Genomic DNA, 25534 nt, shown 5'->3' with positions numbered 1-25534 from the left:
ATTTGTTCAGAGTTTCTGCCATCTCCATGTTCCCCATTACTAATTCCCTGGTTTCGTCCTCTAAGGGACCAATATTTACTTTAGCCACTCTTTTCCTTTTTATATGCCTGTAGAAACTCTTGCTATCTGTTTTTATATTTTGTGCTAGTTTACTTTCATAGTCTATCTTCCCTTTCTTAATCATTTTTTTAGTCATTCTTTGCTGGCTTTTAAAAGCTTCCCAATCTTCTGTCCTCCCACTAGTTTTGGCCACTTGTTTTTAATTGGATACAGTCCTTTATTTCTTTAGTTAGCCATGGATTGCTATCTTTTCTTTTACACCCTTTTCTCCTCACCGGAATATATTTTTCTTGAGAGTTGTGAAATATCTCCTTGAATGTGCATCACTGTTCATCAACCGTCCTGTACTTTAATCTATTTTCCCGGTCCACTTTACCCAACTCTGCCCTCATACCTTCATAGTCTCCTTTATTTAAGCTTAGTACGCTGGTTTGAGATCCAACTTTATCACCCTCCATCTTAATTTGAAATTCAATCATGCTATGATCACTCATTCCGAGGGAATCCTTTACTAGGAGGTTGTTTATTAATCCTGTATCATTAGACAGGACAAGATCCAAGATAGCCTGCCCCCTGGTTGGTTCCATTACATACTGCTCAAGGAACCCATCCCTTATGCACTCGATGAACTCTTCCTCAAAGGCTACCCTGACCAATTTGATTTGTCCAATCAATATGGAGGTTAAAATCACCCATGATTATTGCTGTTCCTTTTTACAAGCCTTCACTATTTCCTGGTTTATACTCCGACCAACAGAGTTGCTACTGTTAGGGGGCCTATAGACTACGCCCACCAGTGACTTTTTCCCCTTATTGTTCCTTATCTCCACCCAAACTGTTTCAACATCCTAATCCTCTGAGCCAATATCATTTCACACTATTGCAGTGATTCCATCCTTTATCAAGAGAGCTATCCCACCTCCTTTTCCTTTCTGTCTGTCCTTTCGGATTGTCAAGTACCCCAGATTATTTAATTCTCAGTCCTGGTCACTTTGCAACCACGTCTCTGTAATAGCTACCAGATCATACCCATTTGTATCTATTTGTGCCGTCAACTCATCTATTTTGTTGCGAATGATACGTGCATTTAGACAAAATGCCTTTAAATTTGTTTTTTTACCCTTTTTTCCTGCTTGTTTCCTCTCTCCTTCAAACTCACTTTCTTTATTTTTTCTTTCTAATTCCAGCTTTACTCCCCTCCCTACTGAATCTATTTTCAGGTTCCCATCCCCCTGCCAAGCCAGTTTAAACCCTCCCCAACAGCACTAGCAAAACCCCCCGCGAGGATATTAGTCTAGGCTCTGTTAAGGTGCAACCCGTCCGACTTGTACAGGTCCCACCTCCCCCAGAAGCAGTCGCAATGTCTTAGGAAATTAAAGCCATCCCTCCTGCACCATCTCCCCAGCCACGCATCCATCTGCTCTATCCTTCTACTTCTGTACTCACTAGCTCGTGGCAATGGGAGGAATCCGGAGATTACTACCTTTGAGGTCCTGCTTTTTAATTTCTCTCCCAGCTCCCTAAACGCTGCCTGCAGGACCTCATCCCTCTTTCTACCCATGTCATTGGTCCCGATATGGACCACGACCTCTGACTGTTCACCCTACTCCCCCGCCCCTCCCCGACCACCACAACCATCTTCTTTTGCTCGAGGTATGGCTGCAGCCAGTGGAGACTTTTCCCCCGTTTCTCATTGACTTCAGTTTTACTCGGGCTCCTTGATGCCACACTCGGTCAAATGCTGCCTTGATGTCAAGGGCAGTCACTCTCACCTCATTCTGGAATTCAGCTCTTTTGTCCATGTTTGGACCAAGGCTGTAATGAGGTCTGGAGCCGAGTGATCCTGGTGGAACCCAAACTGAGCATCGGTGAGCAGGTAAGTAAGTGCCGCTGTATAGCACTGTCAATGACACCTTCCATCGCTTTGCTGATGATTGAGAGTAGACTGATGGGGCAATAATTCACCAATTTAGATTTTTCTTGCTTTTTTGTGGACAGGACATATCTAGACAATTTTCCACTTTATATGGTATGTGCCAGTGTTATAGCTGTACTGGAACAGCTTTGCTAGAGGCACGGCTAGTTCTGGAGCACAAGTCTCCAGCACAACACAAGAGCAAAATATTGCTGGAAATCTGAAATAAAAACAGAAAATGCTGGAAATACTCAGCGGGTCAGGCAGAGTCTGTGGAGTGAGAAACAGAGTTAACGTTTCAGGTTACATAAGAACATAAGAAATAGGAGCAGGATTAGACCATACGGCCCCTCGAGCCTGCTCCACCATTCAATAAGATCAGGGCTGATCATCGACCTCACTCCACTTTCCCGCCCGATTTCCATAATCCCTCGATTCCCCCGAGACTCCAAAAATCTATCGATCTCAGCCTTGAATATATTCAGAGACTCAGCATCCACTGCCCTCTGGGGCAGAGAATTCAAATGAGGTTAACTCGTAACTGCCCTCTGAAATGGGCCAGCGAGTCACTCGTTGTATTGAAAAAGGCGGTTCACCACTGAATCATGTAAATACACCAGCTTCTCGAGGGCAATGAGGGATGGGCAATAAATGTTGGCCTTGCCGGCGACATCCACACCCTGTAAATGAAAACTAAAAACAAAGGGTCTTCGGCGTCTTATTTACATCTACAAAGGACCCAGCACCAATTTCAGGCACTGGACACCTCAGTTTCCCTTGCACCAATATGACGGGCGACACACGTGACTGGAAATGTGCGCGTACATCCTGCTCGCCATATTGGGGGCTTGGTAGGCCAGTTAGTGCCTAAGAAATGGGCACTGCATGGCTGAATTTAATGACCTTAATGATTGAAATGACTGGATCAATTGAAATCAGAAGTCACTTGGACCTGGATGGTGTTCTCCTGGCACTCCTGCTGTCCGTGCTGACACCTGAACTGCCAATTCTGACCTTCTTGAATCTCCTGTGAAAAAAGTATTTGGATGTTTGTGAGATGAGTCAGAGTCAGGCAAGTATAATCACAGATTGTACATCATGTAACATCATAGAACATAGAAACATAGAAATTTACAGCGCAGCAGGAGGCCATTTCGGCCCATCATGTCCACGTCGGCCGACAAAGAGCCACACGGCCCTCGGTCAGCAGCCCTGAAGGTTACATATAAATACATGAACAATGAACAATGGCGGAAAGGTAAAGAGCACCCAGCCCAACCAGTCCGCCTCACACAACTGCGACACCCCTTATACTGAAACATTCTACACTCCACCCCAACCGGAGTCATGTGATCTCCTGGGAGAGGCAAAAAAACAGATAAAAACCCAGACCAATTGGGAAAAAAAATCTGGGAAAATTTCTCTCCAACCCATCCAGGTGATCAAAACCTGAATCCAGGAGATCACTCTGGCCGTATTAGATTCCCTGCACTATTTACCATCATATCTGCACTAGCCAACCAGAGGTTATCCAATCTAATCCCACTTACCAGCTCTAGGCCCGTAACCCTGCAGGTTACAGCACTTCAAGTGCCCATCCAAGCACCTTTTAAATGTTATGAGGGTTTCTGCATCTACCACCCTTCCAGGCAGCAAGTTTCAGATCCACACAACCCTCTGCGTGAAGAAGCTTCCCCTCAAATCCCCTCTAAACCTTCCACCAACCATATTAAAACTATGCCCCCTTGAAATTGACCCCTCCACCAAGGGAAATCAACATAGGCAGTCTCTCGGAATCGAGGAAGACTTGCTTCCACTCCCAAAGTGAGTTCTTTGGTGGCTGAACAGTTCAATATGAGAGCCACAGACTCTGTCACAGGTGGGACAGATAGTGGTTGAAGGAAGGGGTGGGTGGGACGGGTTTGCCGCACGCTCTTTCCGCTGCCTGCACTTGAGACTCGAGGTGCTCAGCGCCCTCTCGGATGCACTTCCTCCACTTAGGGCCGTCTTGGGCCAGGAACTCCCAGGTGTCAGTGGGGATGTTGCACTTTATCAGGGAGGCTTTGAGGGTGTCCTTGTAGCATTTCCACTGCTCGTTTGCCATGAACGAGCTCCGAGTAGAGCATTTGCTTTGGGAGTCTCGTGTCTGGCATGCAGACTATGTGGCCTGCCCAGCGGAGCTGATTGAGTGTGGTCAGTGCTTCAATGCTGGGGATGTTAGCCTGAATGAGAACGCTGATGTTGGTGCGCCTGTCCTCCCAGGGGATTTGTAGGATCTTGCGGAGACATCGTTGGTGATATTTCGCCAGCAACTTGAGGTGTCTACTGTTCATGGTCCATGTCTCTGAGCCATACAGGAGGGCGGGTATTACTACAGCCCTGTAGACCATAAGCTTGGTGCCAGATTTGTGGGCCTGGTCTTCAAACACTTTTCCTCAGGCGACCGAAGGCTGCACAAGCGCTGGAGGCGGTGTTGGATCTCGTCGTCGATGCCTGCTCTTGTTGATAGGAGGCTCCTGAGGTATGGGAAGTAGTCCACGGTGTCCAGGGCTGCGCCGTGCTATCCACTATATCCAGGCCCCTCATAATTTTATAAATCTCAATGAGGTCTCCTCTCAGCCTCCTCTGTTCCAAGGAGAACAGACCCAGCCTATCCAATCAGTCCCCATAGCTAAGATTCTCCATTCCAGGCAGCATCCTCATAAATCTCCTCTGCACCCTCTCCAGTGCAATCACATCCTTCCTATAATACGGTGACCAGAACTGCACGCAGTATTCCAGTTGTGAGCTAACCAGTGTGTTATACAATTTAAGCATAACCTCCCTGCTCTTGTATTCTATGCCTCGGCCAATAAAGGCAAGCATTCCGTATGCCTTCTTAACCAACTTATCCAACTGGCCTACTACTTTCAGGGATCTGGAAACATAGAAACATAGAAAATAGGTGCAGCAGTAGGCCATTCAGCCCTTTGAGCCTGCACCACCATTCAATAAGATCATGGCTGATCATTCCCTCAGTACCCCTATCTTGTATACTCTCTATACCCCTTGATCCCTTTAGCCATAAGAGCCATAGCTAACTCCCTCTTGAATATATCCAATGAACTGGCATCAACAATTCTTTGCGGTAGGGAATTCCACAGGTTAACAACTCTCTGAGTAAAGAAGTTTCTCCTCATCTCAGTCCTAAATGGCTTACCCCTTATCCTAAGACTATGTCCTATGGTTCTGGACTTCCCCAACATCAGGAACATTCTTCCCGCATCTAACCTGTCCAGTCCCGTCAGAATCTTATACGTTTCCATGAGATCCCCTCTCATCCTTCTAAATTCCAGTGAATAAAGGCCCAGTTGATCTCGTCTCTCCTCATATGACAGTCCAGCCATCCCTGGAATCAGTCTGGTGAACCTTCGCTGCACTCCCTCAATAGCAAGAACGTCCTTCCCCAGATTAGGAGACCAAAACTGAACACAATATTCCAGGTGAGGCCTCACTAAGACCCTGTACAACTGCAGTAAGACCTCCCTGCTCCTATACTCAAATCCCCTAGCTATGAAGGCTAACATACCATTTGCCTTCTTCACCACCTGCTGTACCTGCATGCCCACTTTCAGTGGCTGATGAACCATGACACCCAGGTCTCGTTGCACCTCCCCTTTTTCTAATCTTCCGCCATTCAGATAATATTCTGCCTTTGTGTTTTTGCCTCCAAAATGGATAACCTCACATTTATCCACATTATACTGCATCTGCCATGCATTTGCCCACTCACCTAACCTGTCCAAGTTACCCTGCAGCCTCTTAGCGTCCTTCCCACAGCTCAAACCGCCATCCAGTTTAGTGTCATCTGCAAACTTGGAAATATTACATTCAATTCCTTCATCTAAATCGTTAATGTATACTGTAAAGAGCTGGGGTCCCAGCACTGAGCCCTGCAGCACCCCACTAGTCACTGCCTGCCATTCTGAAAAGGACCCGTTTATCCCGACTCTCTGCTTCCTGTCTGCCAACCAGTTCTCTACCCAAGTCAGTACATTACCCCCAAAACCATGTGCTTTGATTTTGCACACCAATCTCTTGTGCAGGACCATGTCAAAAGCCTTTTGAAAGTCCAAATACACAACATCCACTGGTTCTCCCTTGTCCACTCTGCTAGTTACATTCTCAAAAAATTCCAGAAGATTTGTCAAGCATGATTTCCCTTTCATAAATCCATGCTGACTTGGTCCGATCCTGTCACTGCTTTCCAAATGCGCTGCTATTTCATTCTTAATGGTTGATTCCAACATTTTCCCCACTACTGATGTCAGGCTAACCGGTCTATAATTACCCGTTTTCTCTCTCCCTCCTTTTTTAAAAAGTGGTGTTACAGTCCATAAAAACTGATCCAGAGTCGATAGACTGTTGGAAAATGATCACCAATGCATCCACTATTTCTAGGGCCACTTCCTTAAGTACTCTGGGATGCAGACTATCAGGCCCCGAGGATTTATCAGCCTTCAATCCCATCAATTTCCCTAACACAATTTCCCGCCTAATAAGGATATCCTTCAGTTCCTCCTTCTCACTAGACCCTCGGTCCCCTAGAACACTCGGAAGGTTATTTGTGTCTTCCTTCATGAAGACAGAACTGAAGTATTTGTTCAATTGGTCTGCCATTTCTTTATTCCCCATTATAAATTCACCTGAATCCGACTGCAAGGGACCTACATTTGTCTTCATTAATCTTTTTCTCTTCGCATATTTATAGAAGCTTTTGCAGTTAGTTTTTATGTTCCCTGCAAGCTTCCTCTCGTACTCTATTTTCCCCTTCATAATTAAACCCTTAGTCTTCCTCTGTTGAATTCTAAATTTCTCGCAGTCCTCAGGTTTGTTGCTTTTTCTAGCCAAATTATATGCCTCTTCTTGGGCTTTAACACTATCCTTCATTTCCCAACTTAGCCATGATTGAGCCACCTTCCCCGTTTTACTTTTACAATTATTGAAGTTCATCCATGTGATCTTTAAATGTTTGCCATTGCTTATCCACCGTCATCCCTTTAAGTGTCATTTGCCAGTCTATTCTAGCCAAATTAACGCCTCATACCGTCGAAGTTACCTTTCCTTAAGTTCAGGACCCTAGTTTCCGAATTAACCGTGTCACTCTCCATCTTAATAAAGAATTCTACCATATTATGGTCACTCTTCCCCAAGGGGCCTCGCACAACAAGATTGCTAATTAGTCCCTTCTCATTACACATCATCCAGTCTAGGATGGCCAGCTCTTAAGTTGGTTCCTCGACATATTGGTCTAGAAATCCATCCCTAAAACACTCCAGGAAATCCTCCTCCACCGCATTGCTTCCAGTTTGCTTAGCCCAATCAATATGTAGATTAAAGTTGCCCATGATAACTGCTGTACCTTTATTGCACACATCCCTTATTTCTTGTTTGATGCTGTCCCCAACCTCACTACTACTGTTTGGTGGCCTGTACACAACTCCCACTAACATTTTCTGCCCTTTGGAATTCTGTAGCTCCACCCATACCGATTCCACATCATCCAGGCTAATGTCCCTCCTTACTATTGCATTAATTTCCTCTTTAACCAGCAACGCCACCCAGCCTCCTTTTCCTCTCTGCCTTTCCAGTCACAAAAACATCCATCAACCATTACCCTTTGCTTCCTGCCTCTGAGCCAATTTTGGATCCAACTTGCCACTTTGCCCTGGATCCCATGGGCTTTTACCTTCGTGACCAGTCTGCCATGTGGGACCTGATCAAAAGCTTTGCTAATGTCCATATATACTACATCGTATGCACTACTCTCATCGACCCTCCTGGTTACCTCCTTGAAAAATTCAATCATGTTCGTCAGACACGATCTTCCCTTAACAAATCCGTGTTGACTGTCCCTAATTAATCCTGACTTTCTCAATGTAAATTTATCTTGTCTTTCAGGGCTTTTTCCAATAATTTTCCGACCACTGAGTTTAGGCTGACAGGCCTGTAATTACTTGACCTATCCCTTTCTCCCTTCTTAAACAAGGATACCACATTAGCAGTCCTCCAATCCTCTGGCACCATGCTTGAATCCAAAGAAGACTGGAAAATGATGGCCAAGGCCTCTGCTATTTCCTCTTTTGCTTCGCTCAGCAACCTAGGCCTGGGGACTGATCCACTTTCAAAGCTGCTAAACCCCCAAATACCTGCTCTCTCACTATGTTGATTTCATCAAGAATATCACACTCCTCCTCAATAACAGTATTCGCATTGCCGCTTTCCTTTGTGAAAACAGACGCAAAGTAATCATTAAGAAGCATACACACATCTTCCGTCTCCACACACAGATTACCTTTATGGTCTCTAGTAGATGTTTCTTTAGTTATCCTCTGGCTCTTAATATATTTATAGGGCCCAAACTTGTCAAACACAAGGCCTGCCCTAGTGCCACCTAAAGGACTGCCGATGGCTGCCGAGAGGCATGGCGAAATTTTGCCGGGAAGATTCCTCTAAAAGAGATGGCAGTACCACCCAGCAGGCAAATAACAGCTTACGCCGGCAATCTAAGCGGCACTGGACAGGAGCTCTCAATCTTGGTGGCAAAGGCTCTTGCCGCCCAAGTGCCGCTGAGGATGGAGTCTGGCCCAGGGAGGCCGGAACACCTTCAGGGGCCCATACAGGTAAAACACTGTGAAAAAAATGTTGAAAGGCTTTCACTAACCTTTTTTTGCAGATCTTCTTACTTACCGTCAGGGTTAGACTGGCCTCCATGCAGCAGGCCTTCTCCCTGCTGGCCCCGACTCCCGCCCTCACCAATCCGGAGGCCACTTGCGCTACTTGGTCGTCAGCGGCTGTCAGCGGGCAGTTCCCGGCGGTACTCCCCTCCCGCCGACGAAAAACTGAGTGGAAACTAGCACCGAGGGGAGACCAGCGGCAAAACTCGATGTCAGCCGGCGGCAGTAACGCCTCCAATTTCGAGGCCTAAGAACATCTTTGGGTTTTTGTTGCTTTAACTTGCCAAGAATTTTCATGCTCTCTCTTAGCATTCCTGATATCCATTTTAATATCACCTCTGAACTTTCTATATTGCTCCAGAGATTCAACAGTACTTAGCCATCAGTCTATGACATAAACTTCCCTTTTTTTATTTATCCTCCCCCGTAAGTTCCGAGAAACATAGAAACATAGAAAATAGTTGCAGGAGTTGGCCATTCAGCCCTTCGAGCCTGCACCACCATTCAATAAAATTATGGCTGATCATTCAACCTCAGTACCCATTTCCTGCTTTCTCTCCACACCCCTTGATCCCTTTAGCCGTAATGGCCATATCTAACTCCCTTTTGAATATATCCAATGAACTGGCCTCAACAACTTTCTGCGGTATAGAATTCCACAGGTTAACCACTCTCTGAGTGAAGAAGTTTCTCATCATCTCGGTCCTAAATGGTTTACCCCTTATTCTTAGACTGTGACCCCTGGTTCTCGAACTCCCCAGCAACGGGAACATTCTTCCTGCCTCTAACCTGTCCAATGCCATCAGAATTTTATATGTTTCTATGAGATCCCCTCTCATTCTTCTAAACTCCAGTGAATACAAGCTCAGTTGATCCACTCTCTCCTCCTATATCAGCTCTGCCATCCCGGGAATCAATCTGGTGAACCTTCGCTGTACTCCCTTAGTAGCAAGAACGTCCTTCCTCAGATTAGGAGACCAAAACTGAACACAATATTCCAGGTGAGGCCTCACCAAGGCAGTGTACAACTGCAGTAAGACCTCCCTGCTCCTATACTCAAATCCCCTTGCTATGAAGGCCAACATGCTATTTGCCTTCTTCACCGCTTGCTGTACCTGCATGCCAAACTTCAATGACTTATGTACCATGACACCCAGGTCTCGTTGCACCTCCTCTTTTCTTAATCTGTCATCATTCAGATAATATTCTGTCTTCCTGTTTTTGCCACCAAAGTGGATAATCTCACATTTATCCATATTATACTGCATCTGCCATGCATTTGCCCACTCACCTAACCTGTCCAAGTCACACTGCAGTCTCTTAGCATCCTCCTCACAGCTCACACTGCCACCCAGCTTAGTGCCATCTGCACACTTGGAGATATTACATTCAATTCCTTCATCTAAATCATTAATGTATATTGTAAATAGCTGGGGTCCCAGCAATGAACCCTGTGGCACCCCACTAGTCACTGCCTGCCATTCTGAAAAGGACCCGTTTATTCTGACTCTCTGCTTCCTGTCTGCCAACCAGTTCTCTATCCACGTCAGTATATTACCCCCACACTAATCTCTTGTGTGGGACCTTGTCAAAAGCCTTTTAAACATCTAAATACACCACATCCACTGGTTCTCCCTTGTCCACTCTACTAGTTACATCCTCAAAAAATTCTAGAATATTTTTCAAGCATGATTTTCCTTTCATAAATGCATACTGACTCAGACCGATCCTGTCGCTACTTTCCAAATGCGCTGCTATTTCATCTTTAATAATTGATTCCAACATTTTCTCCACCACCGATGTCAGGCTAACCGGTCTATAATTACCGTTTTCTCTCTCCCTCTTTTTTTTAAAAGTGGTGTTACATTAGCTACCCTCCAGTCCATAGGAACTGATCCAGAGTCAATAGATAGTTGGAAAATGATCACCAATGCATCCACTATTTATAGAGCCACTTCCTTAAGTACTCTGAGATGCACCCTATCAGGTGCTGGGGATTTATCAGCCTTCAATCCCATCAATTTCCCTAACACAATTTCCCGCCTAATAAGGATTTCCTTCAGTTCCTCCTTCTCACTAGAACCTCAGTCCCCTAGTATTTCCAGAAGATTATTTGTGTCTTCCTTCGTGAAGACAGAACTGAAGTATTTGTTTAATTGGGCTGCCATTTCTTTGTTCCCCATTATAAATTCACCTGAATCTGACTGCAAGGGACCTACGTTGGTCTTCACTAATCTTTTTCTCTTCACATATCTAGAGAAGCTTTTGCAGTCAGTTTTTATGTTCCCTGCAAGCTTCTTCTCTACACTATTTTGCCCCTCCTAATTAAATCCTCCTCTGCTGTATTATAAAATTCTCCCAGTCCTCAGGTTTGCTGCTTTTTCTGGCCAATTTATATGCCTCTGCCTTGGATTTAACACTATCCCCAATTTTCCTTGTTAGCCATGGTTGAGCCACCTTCCCCGTTTTATTTTTACTCCAGACAGGGATGTACAATTGCTGAAGTTCATCCATGTAATCTATAAATGTCTACCTTTGCCTATCCACTGTCAGCCTTTAAGTATCCTTTGCCAGTCTTTCCTGGCAAATTCATCATACCATCGAAGTTAACTTTCCTTAAGTTCAGGACCCTAGTTTCTGAATTAACTGTGTCACTCTCCATCTTAGTAAAGAATTCTACCATGTTATGGTCACTCTTCACCAGGGGGCCTCGCACAACAAGATTGTTAATTAGTCCTCTCTCATTAAACAACACCCAGTCTAGGATGGCTAGCTCTCTAGTTGGTTCCTCGACATATTGGTCTAGAAAGCCATCCCTAATACACTCCTCCACCGCATTGCTACCAGCTTGGTTATCCCCAATCAATATGTAGATTAAAGTTGCCCATGATAACTGCTGTACCTTTATTTCACGCTTCCCTAATTTCTTGTTTGATGCCATCCCCAACCTCACTACTGCTGTTTGGTGGTCTGTACTAACTCCCACTAGCGTGTTCTGCCATTTGGTATTCCGCAGCTCTACCCATACAGATTCCACATCATCCAAGCTAATGTCCTTCCTTACTATTGCATTAATTTCCTCTTTAACCAGAAATGCTACCCCACCTCCTTTTCCTTTCTGTCTAATCTTCCTGAATGTTGAATACTCCTGGATGTTGAGTTCCCAGCCTTGGTCACACTGGAGCCATGTCTCCGTAATCCCTGTTATATCATAATCGTTAATAGCTGCCTGCGCAGTTAATTCATCCATCTTAGAGCGAATACTCCTCGCATTGAGGCACAGAGCCTTCAGGCTTGTCTTTTTAATATCCTTTGCCTCTTTAGAATTTTGCTGTAGTGTGACCCTTTTTTCTTTTTGCCTTGGTTTCTCTGCTCTCAACTTTTACTTTTCTTCTTTCTATCTTTTGCTTCTGCCCCCATTCTACTTCCCTCTGTCTCCCTGTATAGGTTCCCATCCCCCTGCTATATTAGTTTAATCCCTCCCCAACAGCACTAGCAAACACTCCCCCTAGGACATTGGTTCCGGTCCTGCCCAGGTGCAGACCGTCTGGTTTGTACTGGTCCCACCTCCCCCAGAACCAGTTCCAATGTCCCAGGAATTTGAATCCCTCCCTTCTGCACCACTCCTCAATCCACGTATTCATCTGAGCTATCCTGCGATTTCTACTCTGACTAGTACGTGGCACTGGTAGCAATCCTGAGATTACTGCCTTTGAGGTCCTACTTTTTAATTTAACTCCTAGCTCCCTAAATTCGTCTTGTAGGACCTCATCCCATTTTTTTCCTATATCGTTGGTACCTTTTGCACCACGACAACTGGCTGTTCACCCTCCCCCTCCAGAATGCCCTGCAGCCACTCTGAGACATCCTAGACATCCAGGGAGATCTAGAATTGTTATTCCCACCCTTTTTCTTTAAGGGCACATGTTTGGCATGAGCCCTCCGGATCTCCTCCTTGAATGCCTCCCACTGTTCCGACACTGATTTACCCACAAGTAGCTGTTTCCAGTCCACTGTGGCCAAATCACTCCTCAACTTAACAAAGTTAGCCTTTCCCCAATTTGGGTCTATTCTTTTCCTTACCCATAACTAAGTTGAATCTGACTAAATTATGGTCATTGGCACCCAAGTGCTCTCCCACTGATATCCCTTCCACCTGCCCAGCTTCATTCCCCAAAACTAAATACAGAACCGCCCCCTCTCGTGTTGGGCTTGTTACATACTGACTAAGAAATTTCTCTTGAATGCATTTTAGGAATTCCGCACCCTCTATACCCTTCACACTATATTTGTCCCAATCAATAATTGGATAGTTGAAACCCCCTACTATTACTGCCCTATGGTTTTTGGACTTGACAGAAATTTGCCTACATATTTGCTCCTCTATCTCCCTCCCACTGTTTGGGGGGTCTACAATACACGCCCAGCAGTATGATTGCCCCTTTTTTATTTTTCAATGACCCATATGTCCTCATTTGATGATCCTCCAACATATCATCCCTCCTCACCACTGTAATAGTTTCTTTAATCAATACCCCTCCCCCCCCCCGCCCCGCCCTGTCTAAAAATCCTGTAAGCAGGAATATTGATCTGCCAAACCTGCCCCTCTTTCAGCCATGTCTCTGTAATGACTATAATATCAGACTCCCAAGTGTCTGCCTGTGCTCTTAGCTCATCCGCCTTATTCACTTTACTCCTTGCATTGAAGTATATACCATTCACCACAGGAAGACCTCCTTGCTTACTACTTACTAATCCTTGTTTCCTCTGTCTTACAGATTCATTTCTACAGTCTTGCTTTCCAATTTCAGCTTTACTTCTTTCCCTATTGAATTTGTTCTCAGGTTCCCATCCCCCTGCCAAGCTAGTTTAAACTCTCCCCAACAGCACTAGCAAAGCTCCCCGCGAGGATATTGGTCCCGGCACTGTTGAGGTGCAACCCGCCTGGTTTGTACAGGTCCCATCTCCCCCAGAAGCAGTCCCAATGCCTCAGGAATTTAAAGCCCTCTGTCCTGCACTAACTCTCCAGCCATGCGTTCATCCTCTCTATCCTTCTATTCTTGCACTCATTAGCACGTGGCACCGGTAGTAACCCGGAGATTACTACCTTTGAGGTCCTGCCCTTTAACCTTTCTCCTAACTACCTAAATTCCTCCTGCAGGACCTCATCCCTCTTTCTACCTTTGCCATTGGTCCTGATATGAACCATGACCTCTGGCTGTTCACCCTCTCTCCCCAGAATGCCCTGCACTCGCTTTGTGACATCCTTGACCCTGGCACCAGGGAGGCAACATACCATCCTGGAGTCACGTCTACAGCCACAGAAACGCCTGTCTATTCCCCTAACTCAGAAATCCCCTACCACTAAAGCTCTTTTATTCTCTGACCCTCCCCTCTGTGCAGCTGAGCCACCCGTGGTGCCGTGGACTTGGCTCTGGCTGTTCTCCCCAGAGGCACCATCGCCCCCACTGGTACTCAGAAGAGAATGTCGGTTGGCAAGCTCGGGGGGATTCCTGCACTATCTGCCTAGCGGTCTTCCTCCATCTGGTGTTCACCCACTTTCCCTCTGCCTGCACGCTTTTAAGCTGCGAGGTGACCAGCTCCTGAAACATGCTATCCATGTAGCTCTCAGCCTCTCGGATGCACCGTAGTGATTCCAACCGCGGCTCAAGCTACGAAATGCGGAGCTCGAGTAGTTGAAGCTGGAGACACCTTCTGCACACATCGTTGTCTAGGCCGCGCGGACTGTCCAGGACTTCCCACACTGCCAGCCCTCTAATTAGACTTATCTGCTATAAAAGAGAAAGAGAGATATGTATCAATCAATCAACTGCTCACTGACCTCTGACTCCTCGCCGATCTCCCGCTCCTCGCCGACCTCCGACCTTCCCGCTCCTCGCCGACCTCCGACCTTCCCGCTCCTCGCCGACCTCCGACATTCCCGCTCCTCGCTGACCTCCGACCTTCCCGCTCCTCGCCGACCTCCGATCCTCCCACTCCTCACCAACTTCCGGGCCTTCTGCTCCTCACTAACCGAAACCTTCCCGCTTCTCGCCGACCTCTGGGCCTCCCACTGCCGAGTGCATCACTCCGCTGCACCCCACTTGGCATCCCGCTCTCCGGCTGCGTATCCTGCTCTCCGGCTCATCTATTCATCCTGCTCGTTACATCCTCAAAGAATTCCAGCAAATTTATCAAACATGATTTGCCTTTCATAAAACCATGCTGAATCTGCTTGACTGCAATTTGATTTTCTAAATGTCCCGCTACTGCTTCCTTAATAATGGACTTCAGCATTTTCTCAATGACAGGCTAACTGGTTTATAGTTTCTGCTTTCTGTATCCCTACTCTCTAAAATAAGGGCGTTACATTTGAGGTTTTCCAATCCGCTGGGACCTCTTCAGAATCCAGGAAATTTTGGTAGATTACAACGAATGCATCCACTATCTCTGCAACCACTTCTTTTGAGACCCTAGGATGTAAGGGCATCAGGGCAGGGGACTTGTCAACCTTTAGTCCCATTAGTTTGCCGAGTACATTTTCTCTAGTGATAGTGATTGTTTTAAGTCCCTCCTCCCAATAGCCCCTTGATTATCAATTTTTAGATGCTTTTAGTGTCTTCTATCATGAAGACTGATATAAAATATTTGTTCAAAGTGTCGGCCATTTTTTTAATCGTCCTTTGCTGGTTTCTAAAAATTTCCCAATCCTCTGGCCTTCCACTATTCTTCACAACATTATATGCCCTGGTTTTCAATTTAATATCATCCTTTACTTCCTTAGTTAGCCATGGATGGTGTATCCTTCTCTTTGAATCTGTCTTTTTCACTGGAATATATCTTTGCTAAGAGTATTGAAATATCTCCTTAAATGTTTGCCCTGATTATCTACCATCTTACACTTTAATCTATTTTCCCAGTCCACTTTAGCCAACTCTGCCTTCATACCTTTGTAATGACCTTTATTTAAGTTCAGGATACCAGTTTGATACCTAGCTTTCTCACCCTCAAACTGAATTTGAAATTCTATCATACTATAATCACTCTTCCCAAGAGGATCGCTCACTGTGAGATCTGCTCCCTGCTTGGTTCCACAATATATTGTTCTGATAAACCATCTCGAATACACTCTATGAACTCTTTCTCAAGTCTACCTTTGCCAATTTGATTTGTCCAATCAATATGAAGATTACAATCGTCCATGATTATTGCCGTAACTTTCTTACAAGCCCCCATTATTTCTTGATTTATACTCTGTCCTACAGTGTAGCTACTGTTTGGGGGCCTATAGACTATGCCCCAGTGACTTATTTCCTTTATTATTTCTTATCTCCACCCAAACTGACTCTACATCTTGATCTTCTGAGCCAATAACATTTCTCACTACTGCACGGATCTCATCCTTTATTAACAGAGCTACCCCACCTGCTTACCTGCTTTTCCTTTCTACCTATCCTTCTGAAATATCAAATACCCCTGAATATTCAGTTCCCAGCCTTGGTCACCCTGTAACCACGTCTCTGTAATGGCTATCAGATCATTCCCATTTATTTCTATGTGTGCCATTAACTCATCTATCTTGTAATGAATGCTGTGTGTATTCAGATAAAGAGACTTTAATTTTGACTTTTTACCATGATCATTTTCCCTACTCTGACGTTATTTTCTGGTGCACCTTATGTTTGTACGCTCTGTCCCTGCCTGTCACACTCTGGTTATCATTACCCCATCGCTACCCTGCTCTATTGCCTTCTCCTTTCTCTTTGACTTTTTTAATTTCCGCTCACCTGAATCCTCCACCCCGCCACCTCCCCCCCTCCCCCCACCCACACTATTTATTTGAAAGCCCTGTCTACAGCCCTAGTTGTTCGATTCACCAGGACACTGGTCCCAGCATGGTTCAAGTGAAGCCCGTCCCGACGGAGCAGCTCCCTCTTACGCCAGTACTGGTGCCAATGCCCCATGAATTGAAACCCATTTCTCCCACACCAATCTCTGAGCTACGCGTTCATCTTATGTACCCTACGCAGATTTGCTCGTGGCTCAGGTAGTAATCCAGAGATTATTACCTTTGTGGTTCTGCTTTTTAATTTGGCCCCTAGCTGCTCAGACTCCCTCAGCAGAACCTCTTTCTTTGTCCTATCTATGTCGTTGGTACCCACATGGACCACGACAACTGGATCTTCCCCCTCCCACTCCAAGTTCCTCTCCAGTCCAGAGGAGATGTCCTTAACCCTGGCACCAGGCAGGCAACACAGCCTTCGGGACTCATGCTCTCGGCTGCAGAGAATAGTATCTATCCCCCTAACTACACTCTCCCCTACCACTACAACGTTTGTCCTTACTTCCCCCACTTGAATGGCTCCCACGTGCTGTGGTCAGTTTGATCATCCACCCTGCAGTCCCTGCTCTCATCCACACAGCGAGCAAGAGCCTCGAACCTGTTGGACAAGAGCAAGGGCTGAGTGAGAAAGGGCAAGTGCGTGAAAGAGAACGAGAATTTGAGTAAGAGACGGAATGACACAGAAAGAGAGAAATTGTGACAAAGAGAGAGTGTGTGTGAGCAAGAGAGTGTGTGAGAAAGAGTGTGAGAGAGAAAAAGAGTGTGAGTCAGAGAAAAAGTGTAAGTTCAAGTGAGAGAGAGAGTGAGTGAGAAAGAGAGCGTCTGAGTGAAAGAGTGTGAGAGAGAGTGTGAGTGAGAATGAGGGAGATTGTGACTGAGAGTGAGAGAGTATAAGAGTAAGAGAAAGTGAATGAGAGTGTGAGTGTGTGTGAGAGAGTGAGAGTAAGTGATAGAGACAGATAAAGAGTGTGTGAGAGAAAGAGAGAAAGAGTGTGAGTGAGAGTGAGAGAGAGTTTAAGAGTGAGAGAGAGAGTGAGAGAGTGAGTAAGAGAGTGAGAGAGTGAGAGAGAGTTTAAGAGTGAGAGAGAGAGAGTGAGAGAGAGAGTGAGAGAGTGAGAGAGCACAAGAGAGAGTGAGAAAGTGAGTGAGAGAGTGAGAGTGTGAGTGTGAGAGTGAGTGAGAGCATGAAGAACGAGAACGAATGTGAGAGGGAGAAAGAGTGTGAGAGAAAGTGTGTGAAAGAGTGAGATAAATTGGGATAGTGAGTGAGAATGAGTGAGTGACTGAGTGAGAGAGAGTATGAAAGAAAGAGTGATTGAGTTATAGAGTGAGAGTGTGAGAGAATGAGCCAGAAAGAGAGAGTGTGTGAGAGAGAGAGAGAGCGAGCGAGCTAGCAACAGCAGCTTTAATGTAGAAGGTTCCTCACAGGAGAGCAGCAGATAAAAACTGACATTGTGCAAAGGAGAAAATAGTCAGAACAATGACAAAACGCTTAGTCAAAGAGGTGGCTTGTAATGAGAGTCTTACTGGAGGAGAGAGAGGTGGAGATGTGGACAGCTTTAGGGGTTAGGGTCTCAATATTATTGACGAATAAGTCCATGCGTCCTCACACTTGTTGGTGGAAGGGTTGGGAAGAAACGTTTAATGAGATGGTTGGTGATGGTGACAAGAATCCGGAGGTTAACTTTGCCAGAGTCCAAAGGGGGAAGTGTGGGTGGGTTGGGAAGGAGGTCGGTGAGATTATCACCCAGCGGTGAGAGAGTCGGTGAGAGGAGGATGGGGCAGCTGGAGATACTCTCGTAGGGAGTGAGTGACAGGTGCCTCAATGGGGCCTTCGGAGAACTGGTGTCGAAACTGGGGCAGCAGCAGATGAGTGGGAACGCAAGGAGTAGTCGATGGAAGGGCAAAGTATTCGACAGGGGAGTAACGAAAGGTTGCATGACTGGGTAACAGGAAGCGGAGGAGGGCAGGATGCAAGAAAAGTCAAGAGAAGGGGGAGAAAATAGGGAAACATATAGAATGGGTTTGTGTCCAGTGTGCCAGCCAAAATGTGCACAGAATGGACACAGAGAGCATTCAGGTGACACAGGCATTGCAAAGGTCAGGAGAGGCATGTGGTTCTAAATAAAGGACACGCAGGCGACAATCTGAGCTAAAATCTGAGCTCCTGTCGGGCAGGCCAGATACTAGAATACAGGCAGAGACTGGGCTGATTGCAAATCTGCTTTAGCTTTGACTGGTGTTGAATTTTATATTCTAAATTTCAGAAAGAAAGACTTGAATTTATATATCGCCTTTCACAGCCTCCAGACTTCCCAAAGTGCTTTATAGCCAATAAAGTACCTTTTGAAGTGTGGTCATTGTTGTAATGTAGAAAACATGGCAGCCAATTTACGCACAGCAAGCTCCCACAAACAGCAATAAGATAATGAGCAGACTGTTTTTAGGTGTTGGTTGAGGGATACATACTGGCCAGGACACCAGGGAGAACTCCCTTGCCCTTCTTCAAAATAGTGTCATGGGATCTTTTACATTAACCTGAGAGAGCAGACGGCGCCTTAAATTAACATCTCATCCCAGATACACACCCCTATTACTGTAAGACTACTAAACATGTTGAGGAGGATTCTAGCGATGACTTTCCCAGTGGCCAACAGCGGGGAGATTCCTCTGTAGTTGCCGCAGTCAGACTTGCCCCCTTTTTTAAAGATGGTCACGATTACTGCATCTCTGAGATCTCCCAGCATGCTCTCCTCCTTCCTGCTGAGGAGCTCCTCCCAGAGTCACAGTGCGATTCTGTCAACTACGGGGCACAACGGACATGATCTTTACAGTGCGATAACTGCAAGAGAAATGCAGGTAACAGCACCAGCCTTTGTACATGGCCTTCTTTGACCTCACAAAGGCCTTTGACACTTAACCGCAAGGGTCTATGGAGCATCCTCCTCCGTTTCGGATGCCCCCAAAAGTTTGTCGCCATCCTCCACCTGCTCCATGATGACATGCAGGCCGTGATCCTTACCAACAGATCCATCACAGACCCAATCCACGTTCGGACCGGGGTCAAGCAGGGCTGCATCATCGCGCCAACCCTCTTCTCAATCTTCCTCGCTGCAATGCTCCACCTCACACTCAACAAGCTCCCTGCTGGAGTGGAACTAAACTACAGAACCAGTGGGAAGCTGTTTAACCTGCGTCATCTCCAGGCCAGGTCCAAGATCACCCCATCCTCTGTCATCGAGCTACAGTACATGGACGACACTTGCGTCTGCGCACATTCAGAGGCTGAACTCCAAGTCACAGTCAACAGCTTCACCGAGGCATACGAAAGCATGGGCCTTACACTAAACATCCGTAAGACAATGTCCTCCACCAACCTGACCCTACCACACAGCACTGCCCCCTAGTCATCAAGATCCACGGCATGGCCCTGGACAACATGGACCACTTTCCATACCTCGGGAGCCTATTATCAGCAACAGCAGACATCGACAACAAGGTTCAATACCACCTGCAGTGCGCCAGCGCAGCCTTCGGCTGCCTGAGGAAGAGAGTGTTCGAAGATCAGGCCCTCAAATCTGGCACCAAGCTCATGGTCTACAGGGCTGTAGTGATACCCGCCCTCCTGTATGTCTCAGAGACGTGGACCATATACAGTAGACACCTCAAATCGCCGGAGAAATACCACCAATGATGTCTCCGCAAGATCCTGCAAATCCCCTGGGAGGACAGGCATACCAACATTAGTGTCCTCGATCAGGCCAACATTCCCAGCATCGAAGCACTGACCACACTTGACCAGCTCCTTTGGGTGGGCCACATTGTTCACATGCCCGACACGAGACTCCCAAAGCAAGCGCTCTACTCGGAACTCCTACACGGCAAACGAGCCCCAGATGGGCAGAGTAAATGTTTCAAGGTCACTCTCAAAGCCTCCCTGATAAAGTGTAACATCCCCACCGATACCTGGGAGTCCCTGACCAAAGACCGCCCTAAGTGGAGGAAAAGCATCTGGGAGGGCGCTGAGCACCTCGAGCCTCGTCGCCGAGAGCATGCAGAAAACAAGCGCAGGCAGCGGAAGGAGCGTGCGGCAAACCAGACTCCCCACCCACCCTTTCCTTCAACCACTGTCTGTCCCACCTGTGACAGAGACTGTAATTCTCGTATTGGACTGTTCAGTCACCTGAGAACTCACTTTTAAATTGGAAGCAAGTCTTCCTCGATTTTGAGGGACTGCCTATGATGATAACTAAATATGTACCACTCTAAACTAGAATGTTGTACAGAAATAGGGCTGAATAATTCCAGTTGTATAAAATTCTCCTTGCTCTGTCGACTATTGGGGTCCCACATATGAGATTCAGCAGTACAAAAAAAACCAAATATCTGAAGTGATGCAGATGCCCAAACTATAATCTTCCAAAATTCTCTCGATTCAGGAACCGTTCCTTTAGATTGGAAAATTGCGCATGTCACTCTGCTACTAAGCTGAGCGAGGGAAAGCAGGGAATTATAGACCAGTTAGTGTAACATCTGCAGTGAGGACATTATTAGAGTCTGTAACTAAGGATAGGGTGACTGATCAGCTCAAATATTTTCAGTTGATCAGAGAGAACCAGCGTGGATTTGTAAAGAGTCGGTCACACATAGAAACATAGAAACATAGAAAATAGGTGCAGGAGCAGGCCATTCAGCCCTTCTAGCCTGCACCGCCATTCAATGAGTTCATGGCTGAACATGAAACTTCAGTACCCCCTTCCTGCTTTCTCGCCATAACCCTTGATCCCCCGAGTAGTAAGGACTTCATCTAACTCCCTTTTGAATATATTTAGTGAATTGGCCTCAACTACTTTCTGTGGTAGAGAATTCCACAGGTTCACCACTCTCTGGGTGAAGAAGTTTCTCCTCATCTCGGTCCTAAATGGCTTACCCCTTATCCTCAGACTGTGACCCCTGGTTCTGGACTTCCCCAACATTGGGAACATTCTTTCTGCATCTAACCTGTCTAAACCCGTCAGAATTTTAAACGTTTCTATGAGGTCCCCTCTCATTCTTCTGAACTCCAGTGAATACAAGCCCAATTGATCCAATCTTTTGACAAACCTGATTGAATTTTTTGAGGAGGTGACTAAAGTAATGGACAGGGAAATGTCTATGGATGTTATTTATATAGACTTCCAGAAGACATGTTATAAAATTCCACATAAGAGACTGTTAACTAGGTAGAAGCCCACGGAATTGAGGGCAAACTATTGACCTGGTTAGGAAATTGGCTGAGCGGCAGGAGACGGAGAGTAGGGATAATGGGCAGGTACTCGAATTGGCGGGATGTGATGAGTGGTGTCCACAGGGATCTGTGTTGGGGCCTCAACTATTCACAGTATTTATTAATGACTAAGATGATGGCATAGAAAGTCATAGATCCAAATTTGCCGATGACACAAAGAGAGGCGACATTGTAGTCAATGTAGGTGGAAGCATAAAATGACATCGGGATATCGATCGATTGAGTGAATGGGCAAAGCTGTGGCAAGGGGATTTCAATGTAGGCAAATGTGAGGTCAACCACTTTGGGCCTAAAAAGGGTAGAACAGGATACTTTCTAAATGGTAAAAAGCTAAAAACAGTGGAGGTCCAAAGAGACTCGGGGGGGGGGGGTCGGTCTATGTACATCGATCATTAAAATATCATGGACAGGTACAGAAAATAATCAAAAAGGCTAATGGAATGCTGGCCTTTATATCTCGAGGACTAGAATACAAGGGGATAGAGGTTATGCTGCAGCTGTACAAAGCCCTGGTTAGACCACACCTGGAGCACTGGGAGCAGTTCTGGGCACCACACCTTTAGGAGGAGATATTGGCCTTGGAGGGAGTGCAGCGTGGGTTTACCAGAATGATTCCTGGAGTTCAAGGGTTAAGTTAAAAGGTGAGATTAGACAACTAGAGTTGTATTCCCTAGAATTTAGAAGGTTAAGGGGTGATCTGATCGAAGTTTAAGATATTGATGGGAACAGATAGGATAGATAGAGATAAAACTATTTTTGCTGGTTGGGGAGTCTAGGACTAGCCGAAAGATTAGAGGCAGACCTTTCAGGAGTGAAATTAGGAAACACTTCTACACACCCAGGGCGGCAGATGTTTGGAACTCTGTTCTGCAAACAGCAATGGATGCTAGATCAATTGTTAATTTTACATCTGAGATTGATAGCATTTTGTTAACGAAAGGTATTAAAGGCTATGGGCCAAAGGTGGATATACGGAGTTAGGTCACTGATCAACCATGATCGCATGGAATGGCAGAGCAGGCTCGAGGGACTCAATGGCCTCCACCTGTTCCCATGTTCCTGTGAAACAATTAAAAAAACAAGGTCGTGGATTTTCCTCGGCTGAGCAGTCCAGTGGAGACGTCTCCTGTCCCATGTAATATCACCATTAACCTGACACAATCCCCGGGTGGCAACCTCGGGATTACTACATGTGCCATGTGCTAATTGGCATAGGGATAGACAGATCGGGAAGGGGAATGTGTGGCTGGAGTTTCCATTCATGGGACATGAGCAGCAGTATTGGGACAGGAAGGAGTGTACTGCTGGGATCAGCTCCACCTGAACCGGAGTGGGGCCCATGTCCCAGCGGAAAGAGCTGTCGATTGGACTTTAACCTAATAAGATGGGCGGAGAGATCTGGTGAAAATATATCAACCTGAAGAAAAAATAAATAGAACTGAGAGTAAAGGTCAGACCATGGCAAGGAATAAGTGCAACATAAACGGCCAGGAAACACATAAACCTATAGCACACCAGTATAAAATAACTATTAAAAATAGTGCTTTAAATTAATAAAAACAAATTAAACTGCCTGTATAGCAATATACACAGCATCCAAAACAATATGGGAGAACTGCAGGTGATAATCCGTAGTGAGGAGCCAGATATAGTCAGGATAAAGAACAGGACTGACAGTTAAATATTGCAGGATATAATGTATTTAGAAAGGATAGGAAAGGAAGAGTGGGGTTCGGGGAAGCTGTACTAATTAGCGATAACATAATGGTGGTAGCAAAAAAGAACATAACTAACATCAAGATAGAAAGAGAATTCGTAAGGATTAATCACATTAATAGAGGCACAACACAGAGCACCGGACAGTGGGATGGGAGTGGAGGGAGTAACATGTAACAATCTCTGAAATGAGTAAAAGAAAAATCTGGGGCGATTTCAACTACCTCCAAATAAACTGGCAAGAAGAGGTAGTGAAAGGGAAAAGGGAATGGAGTTTTACAGTGTACAGGACTTCTTTCTTACGCAATACGCAAGAAGCCCAACACGAGAGGAATCACTGCTGGCTCTGGTAATGGGAAATGAATTATATAAGAGAAGAAAGTATTGGGGAGCATCGAGTCAATAGCAATCATAACATATTAAAGGCTTAGGATCATGATTGAGAAAAACATAAATGAGACAAAGATCAAAGTAATGGATTGAAAAAGCTCATTATGAGGGAATGAGAATGGAACACTAGGGAAGATAAACTGGGAAAAATATTGAGAGACTGAGAGATAGAACTGTATGAAAGTATTTAAAACAGTGATCAGGCTCAAGGGGCCGAATGGCCTACTCCTGCACCTATTTTCTATGTTTCTATGTTTCTATGTTAATAGAGTTCAGGAGAAATATATTATGCTAAAAAGCAAGAACAAACTAGCCAATAATGAAACTCCCTGGATAAATAAAGAGATATGGGTAAGATTGTAATGAAAGGAAAAGGCACACACTGAGTACATAGACAACAAACAAGACATGGCAAAAGGACATACAAAGCAGTTAGAAACCTTTTTTATTCAAATTAGAAAAGCAAAGTGTAATTATGAAATGTAATTATCAAAGAATATAAAATATAAAGAATATAAAAATAAATAGTAAAGTATTCTAGAGACACATAAATAACAAAAGGAAAATTAAGATAGGGACAGGGCCACTAAGGGATACACATGATAAACTCTCTGGTGATGACAGCGAAATGGCAGAAATATTGAATAATTACTTTGCCTCGATTTTCACTTGGACACTAATGTGGTGGACATGACATTAGAAGAAGAGATCAAAAGGATATCATGGCATTTAAGGTAGAATGGGGGAGATTCCCCAGGCCACAATTTCCCTGAACTCGGCATGTCCGTGCGGCCATGAGTGGGGGTGGGTGGGGTGTGAGTGGGGGGTGAGTGGGGGGTGGGGGGTGAGTGGGGGGTGGGTGGGGGGTGGGGAGTGGGTGGGGGGTGAGTGGGGGGTGAGTGCAGGGTGGGGGGCGAGTGGGGGGTGGGGAGCGGGTGGGGGGTGAGTGAGGGGCGAGTGGGGGGTGGGGTGTAATTGGGGGGTGGGTGGGGGGTGGGGGGCGAGTGGGAGATGGGGAGTGAGTGGGGGGTGAGTGGGGGGTGGGTGGGGGGTGAGTGGGGGGTTGGGGGTGAGTGGGGGGTGGGGAGCGAGTGGGGGGTGGGGGGCGAGTGGGGGGTGGGGAGTGAGTGGGGGTGAGTGGGGGGTGGGTGGGGGGTGAGTGGGGGGTGAGTGGGGGGTGAGTGGGGGGTGGGGTGTAATTGGGGGGTGAGTGGGGGGTGGGAGGCGAGTGGGGGGTGGGTTGGGGGTGAGTGGGGGGTGGGGAGTGAGTGGGGGGTGGGGGGCGAGTGGGGGGTGGGGGGGCGAGTGGGGGGTGGGGAGTTAGTGGGGGTGAGTGGGGGGTGGGTGGGGGGTGGGGGGTGAGTGGGGGGTGGGGTGTAATTGGGGGGTGAGTGGGGGGTGAGTGGGGTATGAGTGGGGGGTGGGTGCGGTATGAGTGGGGGGTGAGTGGGGGGTGGGGTGTAATTGGGGGGTGAGTGGGGTATGAGTGGGGGGTGGGGGGTGGGTGCGGTATGAGTGGGGGGTGGGGGGTGAATGGGGGTGGGGAGTTAGTGGGGGTGAGTGGGGGGTGAGTGGGGGGTGGGGTGTAATTGGGGGGTGAGTGGGGG

General features: G+C 46.3%; 1 protein-coding gene across 1 annotated transcript in view; it reads right to left on the bottom strand.

Moving 5' to 3' along the window:
* The window catches only part of LOC139228324 (gamma-interferon-inducible lysosomal thiol reductase-like), a 91800-nt gene that overhangs the window by 51068 nt on the left and 15198 nt on the right, over nucleotides 1-25534 (bottom strand). The window contains exon 2 of the mRNA XM_070859510.1: nucleotides 2928-3002. The gene's annotated coding sequence lies outside the window, so the exon portion shown is untranslated. The remainder of the gene's footprint in view (nucleotides 1-2927; nucleotides 3003-25534) is intronic.

This window comes from Pristiophorus japonicus, chromosome 17 (genome assembly GCF_044704955.1).
Source record: "Pristiophorus japonicus isolate sPriJap1 chromosome 17, sPriJap1.hap1, whole genome shotgun sequence".
Classification (NCBI taxonomy): Eukaryota; Metazoa; Chordata; class Chondrichthyes; family Pristiophoridae; genus Pristiophorus; species Pristiophorus japonicus.
This window is presented reverse-complemented; position numbering and strand designations above follow the sequence as displayed.